The following is a 24,172-nucleotide window of genomic DNA, read 5'->3' on the forward strand; positions in this document are numbered from 1 at the left end:
ATCTACTGGACCAACTAGTCCGATCCATGCCACTCCACTTCACAACTTACAGGACGTGAAGGACCTGCTGCAAATGTCTTTGTGCCAGATACCACAGGACAACATCAGGCGTCTTGTAGAGTCCATGTCTTTGGTGGCACGTGGAGGACCAACAGCATATTAGGCAGTTGGTCATAATGTTTTGGCTCATCAGTGTATATACACCAATCAGCCACAACATTAAAACCACTTGCATAATATTGTGTAGGTTCCCCTCATGCCACCAAAACAGCACCAACTTGCATCTCAGAATAACATTAAGAGATGCTATTCTTCTCACCACAATTGTACAGTGCGGTTATCTAAGTTACCATAGACTTTGTCAGTTCTAACCAGTCTGGCCATTCTCTGCTGACCTCTCTCATCAACAAGGCGTTTCCATACCCAGAACTACCCCTCACTGAATAGGAAAAAATGTGATCTCAGTGATTTGGACCGTGGCATGATTGTTGGTGCCAGCTGGTCTGGTTTGAGCATTTCTGTATCTGCTGATCTCCTGGGATTTTCACACACAACAGTCTCTAGAATTTACTCCGCCAAAAACATACATACATACATATATATACACACACAGCCGTGGCCAAAAGTATTGACAGTGACATACATTTTGTGTTTTGCAAAGTTTGCTGCTTCAGTATTTGTAGATTATTTTTTTTACATGTTTCTATGGTATACTGGAAAACAATGCTAAGCATTTCATAAGTTTCAAAGTCTTTTATTGGCAAAAACATTAAATATATGCAGAGTCAATTTACATTGTTGACACTTGTTCTTCATAACCTCTGCAATTTGCTCTGGCATGCTGGATATCAGCTTCTGGGCCAAATCCTGACTGCTGGTGATCCATTCTTGACTTATTAGTGCTGATTTTATCACAATTTGTGGGCTTCTGTTTGTCCACTCGCCTTTTGAGGATTGACCACAGGTTCTCTATGGGATTATGGTTCGGGGAGTTGACTGGCCATGGATCCAAAATTTCAATGTAATGATCACAGAGCCACTTCATTATTACTCTTGCCTTGTGACATGGTGCTCCATCATGCTGGAAAATGTGCAGATCATCACTAAATTGCTCTTGGATCATTGGGAGAAGTTGCTCTTGCAGGACATTTTGATACCATTCTTTATTCATGGCAGGGTTTTGGGGCAGAATTATGAGAGCCCACTCCCTTGGATGAAAAGAAACCCCACACAAAGATGGTCTCAGCTTCACCGTTGGCACGACACAGGACTCATGGTAGCGTTCACCTTTTCTTCTCCAGACTATCGATTTTCCAGATGTTCCAAACAGTCGAAAGGGGGCTTCATCAGAAAAAATAAACTTTGCGCCAGTCTTCTGCTGTCCAATCCTTGTACTTCCTGCAGAATTTCAGTCTGTCCTTGATGTTTTTCTTGGAGAGAAGTGGCTTCTTTGCTGCCCTTCTTGACACCAGGCCAATGTCCAAAAGTCTTCGCCTCACTGTGCGTGCAGATGCACTCACCAACCTGCTGCCAATATTGAGAAAGCTCTGCACTGGTGGTGACATGATTCCATAGCTGACTCCTCAGAGAAGACTGTCCTGGCACTTGCTGGACACTCTGGGATGTCCTGAAGCCTTCTTCGACACTCTGGGACGTCCTGAAGCCTTCTTCACTGCAGGTGAACCTCTCTCCTTGAAGTTCTTGATGATCTGGTAAATGGTTCTTTCAGGTGCAATATTCTTTGCAGCAATTTCCTTGCATGTGAGGCCATTTTGATGCAAATCAATGAAGGTTGTATGTCTTTCTTTAGAGGCAACCATTGCTAACAAGAACACAATAATTGGAAGTAATTCGTCCCTCCTTTTATAGAAAACAGTCTGCTCTTATCATCCAATCAGAATGATAGAGTGATTTCACCTGACTAGTACTTGTTCACACTTTCCCAGTTGCTGCTGATATGATTAGTGAAATTATGTTAGCTGGTCATTTTGTGCCAGGGCCAAAAAACTGTGAAATTCGGGTTTTGTGATAAAGTTTTTAGCCAATTTTTTTGGCCAATGAAGCTTTTTGCAATTATTTAAAATGCATCTGGTCACTCTGCACAATAATCTAGAAACCATGTGAACACCACAACAACTGCAGCAGAAAACTTTCCGAAACACAATATTTATGTCACTGCCAATACTTTTGGCCACGGCTGTATATATATATATATATATATAATCTTAATCAGTATATTTGCCTACTGAAGATCAAAACCTATTTAAAACAAGATATATTTACTTCAGAAGCTGCATAAAATATAATAACTTAGCTTTCATCTTTATAGATAATATATCTTTATGAGAGTTTATTATTTTACCCCAATGCCATTTTATTTGCGTTTTAAGCGTAAACTTCACTAAATTGTGTTACATTTATGCTTAAAATAATACATTTTAATATTTGTTAATGGCGTAAGAAAATAAACCTAATTCGATATTAACTGAAAAAAGCCTTCTTTAATCTTGTATAATTATGCTTCTGAAGTAAATTACACCTGTTTAAGGATGGTTATATATTGTTACTGGAAAACAACACAAAAATACTGATTAAGAAAATGATTTTCACAAAGTTTTTGCTTTTTGCTAGTTGATCAAGTATATCAAGCAGGTTAAGCTAGTTATCTCTGGGACGTAGATGGTTCAAGAACATTCAACTCCAGAACCTCCCTGCTGCTAGAGTAGTTTTGACGGTGTGGTTAAAATATACAGAAACTGATGCAGTGCCGACAATTTTGTGCAATTTATCAGACAATAATTGATATTAATGTAGAAGGAGCCTGCCAGCCAGCAAAGACAGGAGTAATGAATAGGTTCCTCTAATGTACTCACTCCCAGGCCTCCAAAACTTATCAATGTTTCATTTTTCACTGGCTTGTTCCCATTTTTAAAACACCACAATTGGGAGAGTTTGTGTGTGCTCTGACGGGCCAACCCACTGAGAACACAATGAATAGTATGAGCAGTATGCTACGCTTTACTTACAAAAAACAAATGAACTGAATGAGGGATTGACACCCAGACAGGATTTTTCACTGTAGGAGTATAAAAATAACTCTGGATCGACTGGATGACCTTGATCTGTGAAATTGCAATATATTGAACATTTGGGTGAAACTCTACTGTATAGCGGGTGTATTACATGATCTCATATGAAATCGGTGAATGGACAGGGGCCTAATTAAATAGACATTGGTGATGGTGGACCCAGGAGTGAGATGAGTCACAGTGTAGTGTTTTCGTCTTATTAATTGACCTTGACAAATCGTTCACCCAAAACCTCCAGTTTGTTTTGCAGTTTATGTAGCATGTAACTAACGTGAAATGGCCCCTGCGACCTATCACCACCCAGAATTGAGACATTGGCACCACTGTTCATCATCAGAGCATTCTTTCTATAAAAATGAGCATTCTGTATCTTTGAATGTCAAACCCGAAGCCATCAAATCAAGCCACAGCATCCCTGTTTACAATAATTATTGATCATATGTCTGCTCTGCCTGCACAAAAGGGTCTCTTTCAATTTATTTTTTTCTCTCTCCTGTCTGAAAAAAAAAAAAAAACATAATAGAGTTGGTATGAATTAAAGGATGTTTTGCTTCAATTCATCTAAGCAACAAGACAATAATTTCACGTTACCAGGGAAACGTGATAACACAGACTCCTTGTTGCTAAACAATCAATTAATTTTATGCTTTGTACTGTTGTTTACTCTCCCATTAAAACCTGAAAAGTCAGTTTAGCTTTTTCTAGTGCTCTAGTTTTCAGTGTTTTGTTGAATAAATCCTGAAATACAAAGGAGAGTGAGAGAGAGAAGCCAGGTGGCTGCGAGTGGAGCAGCTTTATACACAAACGTGGCCTTTTGTTAGAATGCTGAAATTCAACAAGCCATGCCCCATCACCAATAGAAGCTATGTTTTTGTTGAAAGGATGTTTTTTATGTCATTATTCTTCCAATGAGGGGGCATGACAAAGCATTGACTTTTATCCATTTTAATCAAAAACATCAGCCTGGCATTATGCAGTACTGATACCTTCCCCCTGCATATGTGTCCCTGTTTGACATGAATTGATGAGTGTAATATGAGTTACAGCTTTGTTCAGTGATGTTTAAGGTCATTCATATAAGGCTATCATATTATCCTCATGTGATGCCGCGTACACATGGGTGGACGTTGTATTTTGGCTTTGCTAAATGCAAGGCATAATTTAAATGAATTTAAACTGATGGATCTCAGTTCAGGACACTCTGGGCTGTTAGTAAAGAATACAACTTTCGACGTACGGAGTCATGTGACAAAACAACATGGTGCCGATCACAGCGGAGTTTGTCTTTGGGAGAAACACCAACAAAACTACATTTAGTAAAAAAAAATCACGTTTTTACAATGAAAGCAATTTGAGGCAAAAGATTAGAGTCTCTGGTTTCATCCGATATGCTAATTTTAAAATTTGAGCATTTATCGCTAAACATCACGCTGCTAAAAGCAATGCACACTATAGTGTACAAAAACACAAGGTTTTTATTAGAAATCCTATATTTACTGTGCATTTTCACAGAGTTAGGATGAAAATATGTAACATTCTGAACTGTTCTTAGACCAGTGCAGACAGACTGGAGGTTCAGTCTTTCACTTAATTAGGAGCAATGTAGCATCCTATAGCTTTTCTATGAAGCAAAGTTCACTCCTAACATTCAACCAATAGTTCAGTTGCAGACTGCAGGTGATGTTTGAACCACTTTAACATGGTTGGCAGACATGGGAAAATTGAATCAGTAGTTAGATTAAACATTTATAATGTATTTAAATGTGGTTGGAAGTGATTGGATGATTCTGGCCATTATTTGTGATTTCAATTCTGATTGGTAAAATGCTTTAGCACTAGCTATCAATTGTTTTGTTTTTTTGGCAGTGCAAAGAGAGAACATTAAGATTTTGTTGCCAAAGTAGAAGAAAACCTTGTAACATAAAATTTAAATCAATTAAATTTTATTTGTATAGTTATTTTATTTGTGCTTTTCCTAATACACATTGTTCCAAAGTAGCTTTACAGAAAATCAGCTGAAATGTCTGTAACGTCTCAAAAACATGAATAACCAACACTCCAGGAAACATAACAAAATAAAAAAGTCTTTCATATATATATATATATATATATATTTATTTATCCCCCCCAACAATTATGTAATCATCTCATCACAACCTAATGTTGTTCCATACCCCTATAATTATTTTTTTTTCCCATCAAACACAAAAGGAGAAGTTTAGCAGAATGTTCGCTCTGCTCTTTTCAATGCAATTAAAATAAATGGTGATCTGGGAAATGCAATGTTGTCCAAAAATGACAAAAAGAACAGTGAGCAAAGTGAATGAGATTAGAAACGAGAAAGATTTTCAGTGAATATCAACTTGAATTTTGGTCTGTTTCGCACACAAGGCAATCATATATGGCAACTTAAGTCTTGGTATATATTGACTACTTTTATGATACATTTATGGTTTTCTTTTTTTTTCTTTTTTTGACAATTCTGAAGCTTGACAACCTCTTTCATCACTCACTTTCACTGTGAAAAATTTGAAACCACATAAGGGTGAGTAAATGATGACACAAATTGTATTTTTGAGTGAAAGTCCCCTCTTAAATATCCCCTTTGGCTGTGACACTGATAGGATGATGTAAATGTGCATGTCTGAGCACCTTGTAGAGGAGATCTACCAGAAAATGAACTTGCACATCCCTCTATATGCTGACAGGCCAACCTAAAGAGGGTAATGGGGATTAAAACCATGTGCCCCAGCAATTGCAAAGTAAACTGAGGGCTAATCTTGCCTTTAAGGCCAGTATCTCCTCATCCCTAGGACTTTAAACTAGCACTAAGAGAAAAACACTGCAGGGGTCTTTTCAGGTGAGCGGGTGGCCAGGCCATACGCCCACACCAACAAAACACAAATTATCATATCAATAGAAATCCTCTGCCTCTTTTTCAACACAGGAAGCTCCTCATTATAATAACGCACAACGATTACACACCAAGAGCATGAAGCGCATTATATGGATTAGGCTTCTCTATGTATTAGGTCACGTATTGTACATGTAGAAGAGTATGTTTTCTTACTTTGTTTTGACTTCAAAACGTATTTGATAGAATTTCTATTCAAAGCAAGCCTGCTGTGACGGTACTTTGGACTGGAAAACTAATATCAAACTAATAAAGCTTTTATTACTTAAACAGGTAATATTGGATGTATTGCATGAACAGCTTGTGAATGTGAGGAGATAGTATAATTTATCCACAGTGAACATAAGAAAATTTGTAATTTCACAAAATAATACATTTACAATGCAAAACTTCTAATTTAATAAAAATATGATAAAATAAAATTAATTATATATATATATATAAACACATCCTTTGACTGCACATTCTATATTAACGTGCTAACTTGATACATCACTCAGCAACCAAAAACTTCCTACAATTTGGATAAAGAAATATATTACTTGGAATAATTGTTTATTCTGACAAAATCTAAAAATTATGAATATATTGTTAATAAATTTTTATCGAACATGTTCTTTGGGGGGTAAAATCAAACAACTTTTTTGACTGATTTATTTAACATATGTATATCTGGGTATCAACATTTATATAAAAACACATATTAATGTATATTGCTTGAAGAATGAAGAGCTAAAAGTGAGCCATCATGATTTTTACTATAATGCAAAATTGAAATTTACTCACACATAGCGAGATAAATCACAATTATAAGATAAGAGGAACCTTATGGGAAAATGTTTTAGTTGAGCTGACCAGGCTTATGTTTTCAAGACTGTTGGGCACAAAAGACATAACCCCCTTCACGAGAGCATAAACATTTCTTAAAGCCTGCCAGTCCAGGGCAGCCTTTTGATTGAAAATAATATGCCATTCCATCTTTCAAAGATGTACTTTTCCTAAAGCATCGTTGATTGCCCTGTGTCCATTACTAGGAGAGATTATGATAATATTCCACATTGTGCTCTGTGTGATGCAGGGGAAATTCAATACTCAAAAGGTTAATGCAATCAATTAGGATGACAAAGGGGTAAAGTAAAACCCTCCTGCTCGCTGAGAAAGGAGCATGGATGCAGAAGGAGAGAAAGGTATTGAAAGCTTCAATGGATCTGCCAAGAGAGAAGAGCCACTCGAAATATGTGAGAAAGAGGAGAAAAAAGTGCTATCTATATTCTTCAAAGTGCCCGTTGTACTTGTGTCACACAAATGCATACACATGCTAGAAAGATAAAGATTAAAGAGCACTATTAACATCCGTTTTGAGCAATCTGCAAATGTAAACGCAGTACAAAACAGTTTGGGATCAGTTCACTTGAATCACTTTCATGAGGTAGTCATAAATGCATGTGACCACTTTTCACTTGTAGTGTAAACCAAAATCCAAAATTGCAGGTGCTTTGCACTGGGGCCCATAAGATCCAGGTTACGCCACTGTTTCGACTTGTCCTTCATTTTCTTTAAAAAAGAAAAAATCTGGGTTACAGAGTGAGGCACTTACAATGGAAGTGAATGAGGCCAATGATATTAGTGTGATAAAATCGCTTACTAACCTATTCTTTGTAATGTTATATCCAATTTTACAACTTCGCTGCCTTGACGATGTAACGATATAAACCCTAAAATGAATGTAAAACTTTAAAGCTTTTAAGTCTTGCCCAAGGACACGGGATGTGGAGTCATGTGTGCCAGGAATGGAACCACCAACCCTGTGATTAGTGGCCAGCCCTCTCTACCACCTGAGCCATAGCCGGACTACTTGTGATCGGATCAATACCAAATGTAAACAGGTCCACAATAGTAATAGTGTCCAAAATTTTATCGCACCCCCCCCCCCCCCTCCCCCCTCTATTCCGCATCTTTCTCAGGCTTGCTTTTTTCCCAGGTATGTTTTGGGTCCAATATTTCAATTTAATTTCCACTGAGCAGTCACATTTTGAATATTAACAATAATAAAACTGTGGTGAAATTAAAAAGACAATCCATTCTCTTCAACAGGGAGACAAAAATTATTTAGATAGATGCTACACAGCTGCACGACACAAAGGATTCCTATCATTGCAGATAAATGGATAAAGTTAGATAGCAGTATTGAGCTGTACAACTATTGTGATAATCCATATTACCTTTTCAGTCCTCAGAACAGTCTATCAGGCAAAGACGGCGATAATTACATCTTGGCAATCATCTGTTCTGATCAAAAATAATGCATGGAGAGGAACTGTAATGTTGCTCCATTGAAATACCTTGCAATACCTACTTTTCCACCCAGTGTAGAGAGAAATTACATAAAAGGAGTAAGGCAGTAATCCACTTTATCCGGGAAGACGCAAACATAAACCACACCTGTCTCGCCAGGCACATACGTAACAGATGAATTTCTGAACAAAGATGGTTGCGGTCCCTATATTTGTTTGTGCTCATTCTGGGTTTCAATATCATAGTTGACATAAGGATTTGCAAAGTGGCATATTCCCAGGAAATTTTCAGACAATACAGTGTAACTTGCTCTAATTATAGCAGTTTCTAGGTTCAAGAGTGTTTGCTGATTTAGATGTACACATCAACGGCCTGCTGTTGTTGTTGAGCACTCTAAGTAATGAGACTTTGTTACATGAAAGCCTGTAATTGTTTCAGCATGAGTACAACACATGTACAGTACATGATGCTTTCATAAGGAACTAGATAGTGATGTTACATTTGGAAATCTGTGGGATTCTGGTCCATAATAGGAGTAATTAGCATGACGAAAAACAAATACAGTGCAAAATTTAATTTTTGCCACACCTGCCAATATTTTCTTACTTTGAGCACATAAAAAAGATGTTAGGCAGTGAGTTAGTATTTTCAGTCTCTTCAAGTTTATTTTCAGAGTAAGTTTTATTTTTCCCATACAATAAATTGAATGGAGACTGAGGCTGTCATTCTGCTGAAAATTTACTTTTGTGTTCCATGGGGAAAAAAAGATCATACTGGTTTGGAACAACATGAAAGTGAGTAAATTATAACAGAATTAAACATTTTGCCTAAACTTTTCATTTTAAGGAATAGTCTTGTTTCAGTACAAGTTAATCTCAATCGACAGCATTTGTGGCATAATATTGATCACCACTAAAATTAATTTTGCCATGCCTTATCTTTAAAAAATAATAGTTTAAAATCTGGGTAACATTAAAGCACTTGCAATGGAAGTGAATGGGGTCAATCCGTAAACATTAAGATACTATTTCAAAATTATAGCCACAACAATAAGTGTGTTAACATGATATTAGTTTTAGAAAATCACTTACTAACCTTTATAGTTTGTAAAGTTATAGCCAATTTTATAACTTTTACGTTCACGTTTCCATGACGATGTAAAGTCAACAATCCCTAAAACCCTAAACCAACTGGAAAAATGACCATTTAAACAACTTTACAGCTCAAATAATACACAAGTTTTAACATAAGAATAACATAAGAATTTTATAAAATTATAAGATTCACATTTCTGCCTTTAAACCCTCCAAAAAAATGTCACTTTCACTTCCATTGTAAAGGCCTCTGACTGTAACCTAAATATTAACTTTTCTTTTTTTTTAAATCTCAATTATAAAATAGTCGAAATTATGTTTTGTGGTAATTATTCCACAAATGCTAACAATTGAGCTTAACTTGTATTGAACCTGGAATATTCCTTTAAGCTATGGATTTTGTTGACATTTCCAAAACTTGGTGAGTTATATTTACTAGCTAAAGACAAATTTTTTCACATTTGCAGCATAAGGAGTGTTCATTTTAGAGCAACAAATAGCTAAATTGCATGAGAGGTAACCAAGGATTTCCACTGACATGCTAAGAAATTTCACTTTTTACAAGCGCAACTGCAGTAATTTGACCTACATCACATTTCCCTGTTGCACCATTTTTGGGGCCAGCGGACGTACCACTGAGACAAAAGGCCCAAGGGCTTTGAAGTTTTGGTGCTTGTGAAAGGCAAGGGATGGCAGTCTCAAAAGATGTGGTGGCCCAGAGGCCCTTCTTCAAAAGAAGAACAATTACTTTGAGCTCAAGGGGAATGCGATGCTCCTGTCTTGGCTTCCTGTGGCCTGAGTGGCGGCTGGGTGTTGGAGGGTTCGAGCGGGTGATTTGAGGAGGTGGTGGTTTGATGGATGGGCTAGCGGGAAAATCTATTCACATGGAGATGTTACATCATAAATATTTACACAGGGCTGCCGTTTCCATGTAGCCTCTTCTTGTTTTGACACACTGGAAAAAATTCAATGGGCCAAAAAAATCGAGGGAAAAAGAGAAAAATAGGGATAAATACGGGAGGGCATACAAAAGAGGTGATGGCTTTATTGTTATCACAGTTTGGGGTGATATATGAAGATAAAAAGTAAAGCCTGAGCTGGTCTTAGCTGGTTTAGCTGATCTACTAGCATGGTGTTAGTTGTTATAAGTTGGTCCACCACCTTGGCCAAGCTGGTCTAGCTGTTTTAAACTGGTCCCCAAGACTGGCCAAGCTAGTTTTTGCTGTTTTAAGATGGTCTCCAAGCCTGACCTGCTGACAACTGACCCAAGCCCCTCTAAAACCAGCAAACAGACCAGAATGACTAGGCTGGGAGACAAAGTAAACCAGCTTAGGCTAGTTTAGACTCTTTTTTCAGTAGGGAAAAGCTGCATGAAAAAGTAAAAGAGGCAGAGTAAACTGACAATTCAACCTGGTTGATTTACAGCGCAGACACTTAAACAAGCTCTCTTTAGCAATATAAAAGAGTGTTTAATATACCAATGTCTGTAATTACTTAAATAAGAGAGAGTAGTCAGGGCAATCTGTCTTTGCTGTATTTAACACTTGCGATCTCTGAAAATGGCCCAGTTTGGCCCGCTGCCCGCTTTTTGTTGTCTTAAAAACAGCTCATCCAATTTTTCACAGCAAGTACAATTAAAAGCCTTCCAACTCCCCGCTGAAGACCTGAACCAACAAAAACAAATTTGGCAGTTTAATTTTCTTCCCACTGTTTGAGAGGGAATCCATTCTGAGAGGCTTCTGCGCTGCACCCGCCTGGTCTCTGAGAGCTTTGCGGGAAGGGAAAAGGCATGCAGGCCCCAAGTCGGAGCCAGTTGGGCTGATTAGCCGAATTAAATATATCAAAACCCAATTAAGCTAACTATACTCCAGCCATTCAGGTTGCAGTGAGAAGAGAATTGGGTCATGATGCTAGGGCTGCCTGGCTTGGCACATTGTCCTCTTTCTAAATGGAAAGAGGAACCCCAAAAGCATCTGGCTTATTAGGCCAAGCCACAGAAAAACATCACTCTTAAGGAATAATTCTCACGAAAAAATTCAGAAAAACATCACTCTTAAGGAATAAGTCTCACAAAAAAAATTAAATTCTCTCATCGTTTACCTACACTTATATTGTTCTAAACCTGTGTGAATTTCTTGCTTCTTTCTTGCATATAATAAACGTGAATGAGGACTAGGGCTGTCAAGCTACAAAATTACAAAAAAGCACCATAAAAAATGCAAGTGGTCCATACCATTCGTGCGCTTTATTCCAAGTCTTCTGAAGCCAAACTGTAGCTTTGTGTGAGTATTAAATCAAAAGTTATTTACTGAAAATATTAACATCCACACTAGCTTTTACCAGTATGTTCACTCAATGATCCGGCTGCAACAGTTAACTGCACATTAGAGGGAGAGATTATTAGTGCATCAGCGAATAACAAAAAAAGACTAAATGAACATAGTGCACGTGCCGTATTGACAACTTTTAGGATAAATTTATGGTGCTTTTTTCATTTTGGAGCTTGACAGCCCTAGTCCTCATTCACTTTCATTATATGGAAAAAAAAAACAAGTCATACAGTTATGAAACCACATAAGGGAGTGTAAATGATTTTACATTTTTGGGTGAACTATTCCTTTAACAAAAGGCTGTAATCTCCAGGAGGAAAATATGATTTAAAAAGGCTCTAAAGAACAAGGATGTTTGAATCGGAGAACATCTCATCCGCATATCGCCTGACACAAAGAGCACGATCTAAACTGTTCTCTCTCCATTCCATGCCCAGCCATGCATGACTGCTGGTGGGTGCAGACACATTGTTTAGATGTAGTTTGCCCATGATTGATGCTGCAAGTGTGTGTTTGGCCCTGCTCTGAAAGACATTGGCAGGACAAAGGAGTGTTGCTTTCTGTGAGCCACGTATCATGGTCAGGCCAGCACCCCCGGTCATGAAGATGACCTCAAGACTGACGCGAGACAACACACAACATCACTCCTCCGTGCTAAGATTGCTCCTGACTCAGGAGCCACAGGCAAAGCCACTGTCTTAGAAACGGAAAACAGTGTCATTCATCTCGGAGAATGATCCTTACAGTTTTTACTTTGTCCTCAAAGTTCCATGAGCTGTATTAATGATGTGTGGCATCTTATGCTTAGCGGGATGGTAGCCGTCAAGTGCTAAATGTGATGATAATGGAAAAATGCTTGCTAAGCTGCATGCACATTTAACAAACAAAACAAACTCAAAGTGAAATGAAAAGAGTGTGGAATAAATTAGAAAACAAAATATGAAAATTCTGTCATAATTTACGTTGCTTCAAACCTGTGTGACTTAGATTTTTTAGAACACAAAAAGAGAATTTTTGAAGAATATCCTGGCTGTTCTTTTTCATATAATGAAAGTGAACAGGGACTGGGGCAGACTAAATTAAAGTTGTTATTCACTGAAAATCTTTCCCTGTCTCAAATCTCTGAAATGGACTACAAAAGTAATATGGACTACAACACTGGTAACATGTACACTAAACACTACTGATTCTTATGTGTCCAGTGACCAAACGTCATTGATCTCAAACTCCATGCAGCACATCTAATGGTGGCATAGTTTATAGGGAGAAGATTTTTAGAAGGACTACTTGTGATACTTTTATGGTATGTTTTCTTTTTTTTGTCATTTTAGAGTGTGACAGCCCCAGTCCCCTTTCACTGGAACGACCAGGATATTCTTCTAAAATACTCCTTTTGTGCACCACAGAAGAAATAAAGTCATAGGGGTTTGAAACAACATGAGAGTGAGTAAATAATGACAGACTTTCCATTTTAGAAAAACTATCCCTTTAACCAGAATGAAACAAAAAGTTGAGAAATACATTTATGAAGACCTGGTCCTCAAGATGAGTGTGTGTTTTTGTGTGTGATTGTTTAGGAGGGTTGAACAAAAGGAGTGAAGTTAATGTTTGTGCTTACCGTATCTCTCTCTCTGACAGAACAAGTCGCTCTACACACAGGCTTACTTCATCTGCAAGATATAAAGGGGGGAAGTGTCAGAGTAAATAAAATCTAAAATCTCTTTATCAGGCAATACATAAAGCACTCCATTAATACCAGCAAATACACACAGAGCATATATTGACTAAGTTGTCTAAATGCATAGATATGCCGTCCCCTTTCGTATTCTTTGTACAGATACTCAGTGCTGACCGAACAAAAGTGTCCAAGGCTGTCAAACGGCTCCCGTCGTGACCCATTGCGTACACATAGAATGCTACTGTATGGAGTCACAGTTGGTGGGGACTGACAGGTGACAGAAGCCCCCCAAAAAAAAAAAATCCCCATGCATTGCTCTAGTGAGCCTGGGAGAGCAGGTGTGCCATCAGTTAACCAGTTTTTTAGCAAATATTTTAACGTGGCTTGCCGATGATAATTTACTTAGAATCAGTAATCCTAAAATCTGATTGAGGGAGGATTTTATTAGCCAGTATGACCTTGGCCAGCATGCATTAACCAAGGCCAGCACAACACTCATATTACAGTGAGCAGTAAAGCCAAGCCAACTGTGACCACTTTTTTTCTGATTCCTCTGTAAGCAAACATAAATGATGAAATGTCTGCTGATATATGTGGTTTAAACAGCAGAGCCTAACTGAGCGTGTATGAGAAAAAGAGAGACCAAGAGATAAGCATTGTTTAATGCTATGAGATCAGCAGATAGCACAATAATTCTTAATTATTCCTGTGGTTTAATAACTTCAAACACAGAAATGTGTTGAATTTGAGTCAAATTCAAACATATTCTAAAAATTGCATACAGTGTTGGGTGTATCCAATCACAAAGTAATTAGTTACTGTAAAAAAAATTAAATTGCTTTTAATGAAAAAAAAGTAGTGTAATGCATAACATTTTAAATTCTTGTAATCAGATTACAGTTTCTGACTTTCAATTAATTTAACTACTATATTTATGTAGAATACATGAAATATGGCCTGTAACGAGTCACTGTTATGGAGAAATGTGAGGTGCTGGGAGTATGACTTGTGTGTATGTGAAACAATTGAGATATTTAAGAGATCTCATTTGTTATTTTCTATGAGACAATGAACGAGGAAGAAATATAGACACAATTTTGAATTTGTTGAGCGGAAAAGTGTTTTAGAAAGTAACTTACAATTATTAGTAATAAGATTACTTTTTAAATGAAGTAATTAGTAAAGTAATCTGATTATAATTTTTAGAGAAATAATTAGTCATTTGTAGTGGATTACTATTTTTAAGTTAATAATAATTGCATACACCATGAATCACATTATAGTTTGTTTAAAGACCATAAAATCACACTTTTAGTTTTGTGTGTTTGAGTCCAAATTTAAAAGGTTTTAGTTCATCTATATGCTAGTAGTTTAGAAGTGCAGTGTGTTTACATACTGTAGTCCTAAACATTGACAAAATTAACTATTTTGTTCTTCTTCTTTTTATCCCCTTTTCTTCACAATTTTGGAATGCTCAATTCCCACCTAGGTCCTCGTGGTGGCGCGGTTACTCACCTCAATCCACTTCTGAGACAGTCAATCCACACATCATATCACATGGCTCGCTGTGCATGACACTGCGGAGACTCACAGCATGTGGAGGCTCATGCTACTCTCCGCAATCCACGCACAACTTACCACAAGCCCCACTGAGATCGAGAACAATTTAATCGCGACCACGAGGATGTTAACCCATGTGACTCTACCCTCTCTAGCAACCAGGCCAATTTGGTTGCTTAGGAAACCTGGCTGGGGTCAATCAGCATGCCCTGGATTCAAATTCACGACTCCAGGGGTGGAAGTCAGCGTCTTTACTCGCTGAGCTACCCAGACCCCCATGAGAATGTATTTAAACTATTACACACATCACCTTTAACTAGACTAATCTTGTAATCTGGAATTTTCATTTGAATTATCATTAGTTTCATAAAATGAGATGGTGGTTGGGGTCTACTGGACATGCTCATATTTTAAGATTTCCTTAAGCCCAGACATCTGTCAGTGTATGTGAACATTTCAGCCATATACTATGAAGAAACAGTGTAAACACACACACACATAGGGAAATAAACACACAAGTGAGAGATTGGCAACTCGTAAAGTTTCCTAACCTTGAGAGCACAGGCAACCAAAAAAGTAATAATAATTCTAACCTGATCTTCCTACTTATTTTATATCTCCCCTCAGCAACCTTACTACTACTCTGCAACAGTGCAGTTATTAATTCATAAGGCACTAATTAGTTCTTTGTTTAATTTTGTGTTAAACAGACTGACCGGAATGATAACGACTTGCGCTGTAGCACTCCGGTCCCATGCCGCTCCTGTTTGCTACAACAAGGGAGCATCGTGCAACTAGCATGATGAACCCAATTCCCTTCTAAGTTGCACTTCATTAAGTCAAAATGTGACAAGGAGCTTAGAGGAGGAACTGGCAGATCAGATCGTACATAACAATGCAGGCCCCGTAAGTTTGGGACGAGGGGGAGCCGTGCATTCCAGCATCCATATTGCTAATTTTCTATTTTTAACCCTTAGGGGCTGCCTTTCATTTTACTTTAATTGTTTTTATTGGGAGCTGCAGTGTCCTCTCTTTAAATTGCCGCTCCTATCAACTCCCCTGCGCAACATCGCCGCCGCAGAGTAAACAACAGGCTTGCCCTTTGGCATGAAGTGGCACATTCCACGACGGCAAATAGGTGACTTTAATAACACATTTGGCAAGGCACACATGCCGACTCACGTCATGCACAATGACAGTACGTTAATAAAGACAAAAAATAAAATTTTGCATTTCTATCTTGATAAACCAGTTCAGAAGGAACAAAAGCTGATCTGAAACGGAGGGGAATGCAAACGTTTTCCATCCTCCCCATATTTCACATTCTTCACCAATGCGATGAGAACGCAAACATTATAGAGAAGCTAATGAATGCATCTTTTGATCATTGCCAAGTTTTTCATCTTCTTTTTTTCTCACATGAGAAAGTGTGGTATTCCTCATTCCATCAAATATAAGAGACACAACAAGTTTGAGACATGGTTAAGATGTATTCTGAAATGCTAAAAGGGACATGTGTGGGATAATTAGTCTTTCTCATGAGGAAAATCTGAGGAGAAGAAGCAAAAGACCCCATTTGCTCTCCATTCAATCTTGTTACTGTAGAGGGAAACAATTGAGATATTTAAGAGATCTCATTTGTTATTTTCTATGAGACAATTCTGTATCTTATATGGCACTGGCCAAATTCTAAAATTAAAGCATGCCATCTCAAAAAAGCTTTTCTCACATTAGGTAGTGCATGATGACTAGATGAGATATTCGCCCTCTCAAGGGTCTCCATATTGGTTAAATATATGATAAAAAAAAAAAAACAGACTTGTAATTACACTGTATAATAGGCAAGATTGGCATTTTCAAAATCATTTTCATGTGGATGGAAATGACATTGCTCTAACTATTCTGTATTCACTGGTGCAGATAAATAAACAAGGCATGAAGACAGAGTGAGTGAGCTAGGTAGAGAGAGAGAAAAACACGAAAAAAGAATGCAGAGTACAATGGCAAGCAGGTCAGTAATTAGAAAGTCTGTTTGCACAGTAATAATTTTAATATATTCATCAGGAAACAGGGCATGCCTCGCATGATAAAACACCATCAAGGAAGATATCCCAGCACCCCCTTAACCTTTCCTGAAGACTGACAGCAGATTGCAGAGGATCTCAAAGACAAACTCACTCGCCAATTATTGACACATACAACTAGGCTTTGTTTAGTGGGGAAATTATGCGGCAGACAGCTGACATGAAAACATGACATTTAGATGCTACCTTTTGGTTCCTGTCACAGTTAACTTCGATCGGTTATTATTATTAGTTAAGAAACTTAATCAAGAGCACAGGGTTAGTTCATCCAAAAATGAAAGTTCTGTCATCATTTCCTCAACCTTATATTGTTCCAAGAACGTTGAAGCTGCTTTATTTTAATACAATGAAAGTACATGCTGATTGAGGCTGTCAGTCCCTACCATTCTTCCTAACATCTCCTTTTGTGTTCCACAGAAGCAAGTAAGGTGGGTTTAGCACAGCATAAGGGTGAGTAAATGATGGCTTTTTTCCCCCAATTCTAAATAATGACCTTTCATTATTCAAACAAATTTTTTTTCTTCTTTTTTTTTTTTTTTGGTGAGCTTTCCCTTAAAACCAACATTTTACAAAAGTCATGAGCACTGCTGTTCTTTCAGTCCTAAAAACACAAGAACGGTCATGCTTATGACAACACGTTGAAGGATAGCAGTAACCTTGTTTGTTATTTTTGGTGGTGGTGATGCCATGGAGATTATTGCAAATTGTTTAAAGTAGTCCTGACATGCAAAATAAATAAATAATAATAAAAAAAACAGTGACCTTTTCAAGTCATTTCGCAAACAGAGAAGACATAACTGGTCGGTTACCAATCGCAGGGTTGGTGGTTCGAATCCCGGCCCACACGACTCCACATGCCGAAGTGTCCTTGGGCAAGACACTGAACCCCGAGTTGCTCCCAATGGCACGCTAGCACCTTGCATGGCAGCTCTGCCGCCATTGGTGTGTGAATGTGAGTGTGGATGGGTGATTGGGACACAGTGTAAAGCGCTTTGGTAACCTCTAAGGTTAATAAAAAAGCGCTATATAAGTGCAGACCATAAACAAATTACTTTAACAATGTTAAAACTTGACTTTAACATTATATAGCAACTTTGACTTCTATGTGTAAATAACAACATTTTTCTATAAACACCAACAAAAAGCCAGTAAATTGATTTTATTCTTATTTTATTTATTTAAGTATCAAGAAGCTACTTTTAATGGCCTGTCCTCACCACTGATTTTATTTCAGTGCAAGAAGTTGTGTATTTCAGTGATTTTACCATTGAATTTGAGTCATGCAAAACCCCCCTTAAAGGAATATCATGGGTTCACTACAAGTTAAGCTCAATTGACAGAATTTGTGGTATAATTTGATTACCACAAAACTTTTTCTTTAAAAAAAAAAAGCTACATTGAGACACTTACAATGGAATCATTGTAAGTGTGAAGCATATCATTTTATAAAATCATTTACCTTAATTCATCTGTTAAAACTCGTATTATTTGAGCTGTAAAGCTGTTTAAATCGTAATTTTAACAGATGTTTTAGGATTTTAAGGTTTGTTGACATTACATCATCATGGCAACAAAATTGTGAAATTGGCTATAACTATACACAGAAAAGGTTGTAAGTGATTTTATCACACTAAAATCATCTAAATATGCATATTGTTGTCTTATGGCTATACATTTGAAATAGTGAGTATTTTAAAGTTTACAGATTGGTGCTATTTCCTTCCATTGTACTCTAAGTGCCTCACTGTAACCGAGGGGCAAGTCAAGCATTTTTTGGTAATAAATATTATGCCCCAAATGTTGTTGATTAAACTTAACTTTTATTGAACATGGAATATTTCTTTAACATGCACAATTTGATGAAAACAATATATATGGAAAAAAGTATTTATTCTCATTCTCATTCTCTCTCTCTCTCGCTCTATATATATATATATATATTAGTTGACATAATGTACTATGAAAAAGACTTGAAGTTCAATCCCCAAGGTGTGAGCCAACCCTTTTACAATCATATTTTGCTCTAAAAGTAATAAACTATTCCATAAATAAAAAACAAAATTGCTACAATGACATTGTCAGTTCAAGTTTCCTCTTTTTAAATCATGCAATCTTATGTTTTCTTACGTTTATCAATAAGGTAAAATCTTAAAATGTCAACCCTGTTATCATGATTGTTGTACAATAAACATTTGATAATTAAATGCTGGGTATTTGTAGAAATCAAAACCTACAGCAGATTAAGCACTAGGCTTCTATTGTCAAATTAAACATATTGTCAACCCTGTTACCTTTATGCAGGCATAATTATGCCCCAACAAACATTACAATTATGCCTGTCGATTTAACACATTAATTTAGGGTGATTAATTATCGCTCTAAATATAACTACTATGTATGGAGTTGAGCCCTATGTAAAATCTGTAATAAAATAAATATTTTCATATCTCTGGAGCAATTCAAGCTTGAAGTACATATAACACAAACCTCACAAGCAGCACAGCCACAGAATAAGAACTGTTCACACAGAATATAGTTTTGACAGATGGACAAGGGCATAGATTTGAAATTGGGGGGTTGCAGTGTGAAGCATTTACCCATGATCATGGAATAAATATAATTATCTCAGCTGCAATTAGTCCAGAATGCCGCTGCTAGGCACTCGTAAGTGAGAGCATATTTCCTCTATTTTAGCTTCATTGTGTTGGCTGCCAGGCCGATAAAGAATCGATTTTAAGATTCTTATATTTGTTTTTAAATCTCTGAATGGGTTAGCACCCTCTTATTTGTTGGAACTTCTGCACATACATAAGCCTTTAAAGTCTCGTAGGTCTTCTGACCAGATGGTTCTGACTGTTCCCAGGTCTAGGCTGAAGCTAAGGGGCAATCGTGCATTGTGTTACTTGCTTGTTTTGATCATGGGCTGGTGAATCTATGCCCCTAGAGATAGACAAAGCTCAACAGAATGCAGGAATCTGGAGACAAAATTTTCAAAGTTAAACTATTCTTAACTTGAATCAGCATCCTAAAAACACAACGTTTATGATGCTGAAAACTAATAAGACACTCTAAAAGCGTCCATCTGATATGGGAATAAAACAAACAATACTACATTGACTTCTTTAGCCACTTTTTATATTGTCTAATCAATTTTCAAATCGTCTGTCTTTACAATCTGAAGTGTAATATTATACAGTATTTATTATACAGGTATTTATACACTGGCGGCAAAAAGTTTGGAATAATGTACCGATTTTGCTGTTTCGGAAATTGGTACTTTAATTCACCATCGTGGCATTTAACTGATCACAAAGTATAATCAGGACATTACTGATGTATAAAACAGCACCATCACTATTTGAATTTTTTTTTTTTTTATCAAATCTAGACTGGCCCCATTTCCAGCAGCCATCACTCCAACAACTTATCCTTGAGTAATCATACTAAATTGCTAATTTGGTACTAGAAAAACCCTTGCCATTTTATCAAACACAGCTGAAAGCTGTTTGGTTCGTTAAACGAAGCTTAACATTGTCTTTGTGTTTGTTTTTGAGTTGCCACATTATGCAATAGACTGGCATGTCTTAAGGTCAATTTTAGGTCAAAAATAGCAAAAAAGAAACAGCTTTATTTAGAAATTCGTCAGTCAATCAATGTTTTGAGGAATGAAGGATATACAATGCTTGAAAAAACTGAAGATTTCATACAAAGGTGTATACTACAGTCTTCAGAGACAAAGGGCAACTGGCTCTAACAAGGACAGAAAGAGATGTGGAAGGCCAGATGTACAACTGTACAATAGGATAAGTACATCAGAGTCTCTAGATTAAGAAATAGATGCCTCACATGTCCTCAGCTGACAGCTTTATTGAATTCTACCCACTCAACACCAGTTTCATACAACAGTAAAGAGAAGACTGAGGGGTGTAGGCCTTATGGGAAGAATTGCAAAGAAAAAGACATTTGAAAGAGAAAAACAAAAAGAAAAGGTTAGAGTAGGCAAAGAAAGTACATTGGACAACAGATAATTGGAAAAGAGTGTTATGGATCTGAACCCCATTGAGGTTTTCTGGGATCAGTTAGACTGTAAGGTGTGTGAAAAGTGCCCAACAAGACAGCCACATCTATGGCAAGTGCTACAGGAAGTGTGGGGTGAAATGTCACCTGAGTATCTGGACAAACTGACAGCTACAATGACAAGGATCTGCAAAGCTGTCATTGCTGCAAGAGGAGGATTTTTTGATGAGAACTCTTAAAAGTAGTTTAAGAATTTCTGAAAAAAAAAAAACATTATAATCTAATTATAATAGTAATTTTCCACATTATTAATATCCTGACTATACATTGTGAGCAGTTAAATGCCACTTTGGTGAACAAAAGTACAAATGTTTTTTCATAAGAGCAAAATCTGAACATTATTCCAAACTTTTGGCCGCCAGTGTAATTACTGAATTATTATGCATTATATACATTGAATTATCTTTATTTAGTTGCCTTTCTCAGCAATTATTATATACTCAATTAATATGCGATTAATTTTATTAATCAATCAGCATGTTATGGTATGTAATAAATTCAATAAACAAGATTTAACTGATTGACACCCCTAATTAAAATGTATTTGATTTTAGCTTGAGATTGCACAGTGAAATGTATTAACACCCAAGCATTATTTTTCTGAAAGAATGTTAAGAAATTTTCCAAATAAAGCCATCAATGTTATCAAACTGGAAATGGCGAATTGCAGGTGAAATTGTTCTTGCCATAAGGTCACATTCTCCAAAAATCATACTGACATCAAATTAGGCATGAAATATACCTCTAAGTGAACAGACCAGGAGAGCAAGTTCTGTTAATGCTGTTATCACACCTTGGACAAAACATCCATTACAGATTTTTTTTTCCACAGAACTGGAATTTTTCACAAACCCCCAGAGCCTGTGAACATGACAAAACTTCAGCTTCCTACCCAAAACCAAAGTTAGCTGCTCCCAGCGAAACCACAGAGGACCCATAGGTTTAATAATTAAAAACAGGAACATACACATTCAAACTAGCATACAAAACAGCTTGAGATAACAATACTCTGTCCTCTTAGTTAGGATTTACGGCTGATCTATTGTTTCCATTTCCTGGCTGTGTTTGCAACTTATAAAATTAGAAACTCGGTAACCCTTGCTCTACACAGCCATGGCCCAAATAAACGCTAATCGCTAATTACATGATTCAGACGACATACTTTGGGAGCCATTCCTCCCTGGCTCAGACCTTTTCATACTTCACATACTCCCCTCTGAGCCCCTTTTCAACCACTGTGGCACAATGAAAAATCGAACATTTACTTAATAGCCCTGCTTATGCAGAGCTGACAGAGGTGAGAAAGCCCCCCTTTTTGCTGTCAGTTTTTGGCCCTATTCTCTGCTGGAGAGGAGGACACAGGACTGGGGGGAAGCTACCTCTGCTCCCCACCCTGCCCTCCTGCCTTAATTTTTGTCGCCAATCTCTTTGAAATTTGGCACTCACGTGGGAGCAAAGAATTGTGAGCGATGCACAACAAGTGCCAGCACCATGGAAACCACTATTTTCCCTGTAAAATATTCCTTTCTGGGCCTTTTGAGGAGCTGTCAGTATGCAAAGTAAGCATCACACAACCCTGGGCCAGGCCGTGACAAAGCCTATTTTCTGCCTCGTACTTGATTGATTAAAGAACTTTTTAGCAAAACCATGTAACCAGACAAAAAAGTGACACATGGAAGAAAGGGCTGGGGATGATATTCTATCACATGGTTTCCCCAGTAATATGAAAAAAGAGAAAAAGAAAAGGATGGGGGAGTCAAGGTCAGCGAGAGCATGAAAACCGACCACAATTGCGATTAAGATGAGCAAAGACATTTGGGAAGTGAGTTCATCTCGTGACATCTAACGGCACAATATAAACACTGAAATGAAAGCAACACCTTTAAGTGAAATCAAATTTAGCCCAAATTAAATTCTAAACACAAGCTCAAGGTCTTATTCTGCATGACTCATTAGTTAAAATAAAAAAAAAAATGAAATTTATTTTAAGACTAATTGTCAAACAAATAATTGTGATTCTGACGATTAATTGTCTGTTTTAGGACTCTCACGATTATGAAAACAACCAACATAAAACAAACATCAACGAACACAGGCACACATGCAACGCGGCCGCATGCATCTCTCTCTCTCTCTCTCTCTCTCTCTCGAACTGGTTCCTCCAGCTCCCCTTTATGTCGCTCTCCCACTGATCAGCTGATTCAGCGCTGGCCATGCACGGCCCGGTCACACCCTCCTCCTCATCACACTTTTCCCCCCATGCAATTCAGGCCAGGGTGCCACCGGTCTGACCAACTGACTACATCTCAGGAGGGGAGACGCTGCCTTTCCGGCAATTGTGTCAGCTGGTGGTCACCCCACCTCCTGCAAACCTGAGGGAGAGATGAGGGGATGCGTGAGGAGAAGGAAAGGGCAAGTAGAGACATACAGAGAGAGAGAACAACTTGCTCGCTGACTCCCGGACGCGCGATCCTCAACCACTCCTCCACCCTCTGGTGGACCCCAGCTCGCTCCTCCCCCGGCGGACGGCAGCGAGTCCTCCGGACCCTGGTGGATAGAAGCACTCTTCCCCTTCTTTGATGGACGGCAGCGGTTCCTCCGGTCTCACCGACCGGCAGTGACCCCCTCCGTCCCCAGGCAGACGGTCAACATAAAACAAACATAAACAAATACAGCCACACAATGCAAAGCGGCCACGTGTGTCTCTCTATCTCTCGAACTGGTGCCTCCGGCTCCCCTTTATCTGCTCTTCTGCTGATCAGCTGATTCGGCACCAGCCGTGCATCTTCATGGCCTGGCCATACCCTCCTCCTCGTCACACTTTTATTAGATTAGATTCGATTCAATTATATAGAGTATGCAATACTAAAATATTTATTTCCAAAATTCTTCACTTTCACACGTTACTATACTTTAAGGCTTTCTGATTATACCCATGAGCCCTTACTTCATGTGATGAAAAACATTTGAGATTCTGTGTTTCTTCATTTTATCATCTCAGTCATGACACAGGGCTCCACTGCATGTTTGAACCCACAAAGACAAATAACA

This window comes from Xyrauchen texanus, chromosome 25 (genome assembly GCF_025860055.1).
Source record: "Xyrauchen texanus isolate HMW12.3.18 chromosome 25, RBS_HiC_50CHRs, whole genome shotgun sequence".
In the NCBI taxonomy this organism is placed as follows: domain Eukaryota; kingdom Metazoa; phylum Chordata; class Actinopteri; order Cypriniformes; family Catostomidae; genus Xyrauchen; species Xyrauchen texanus.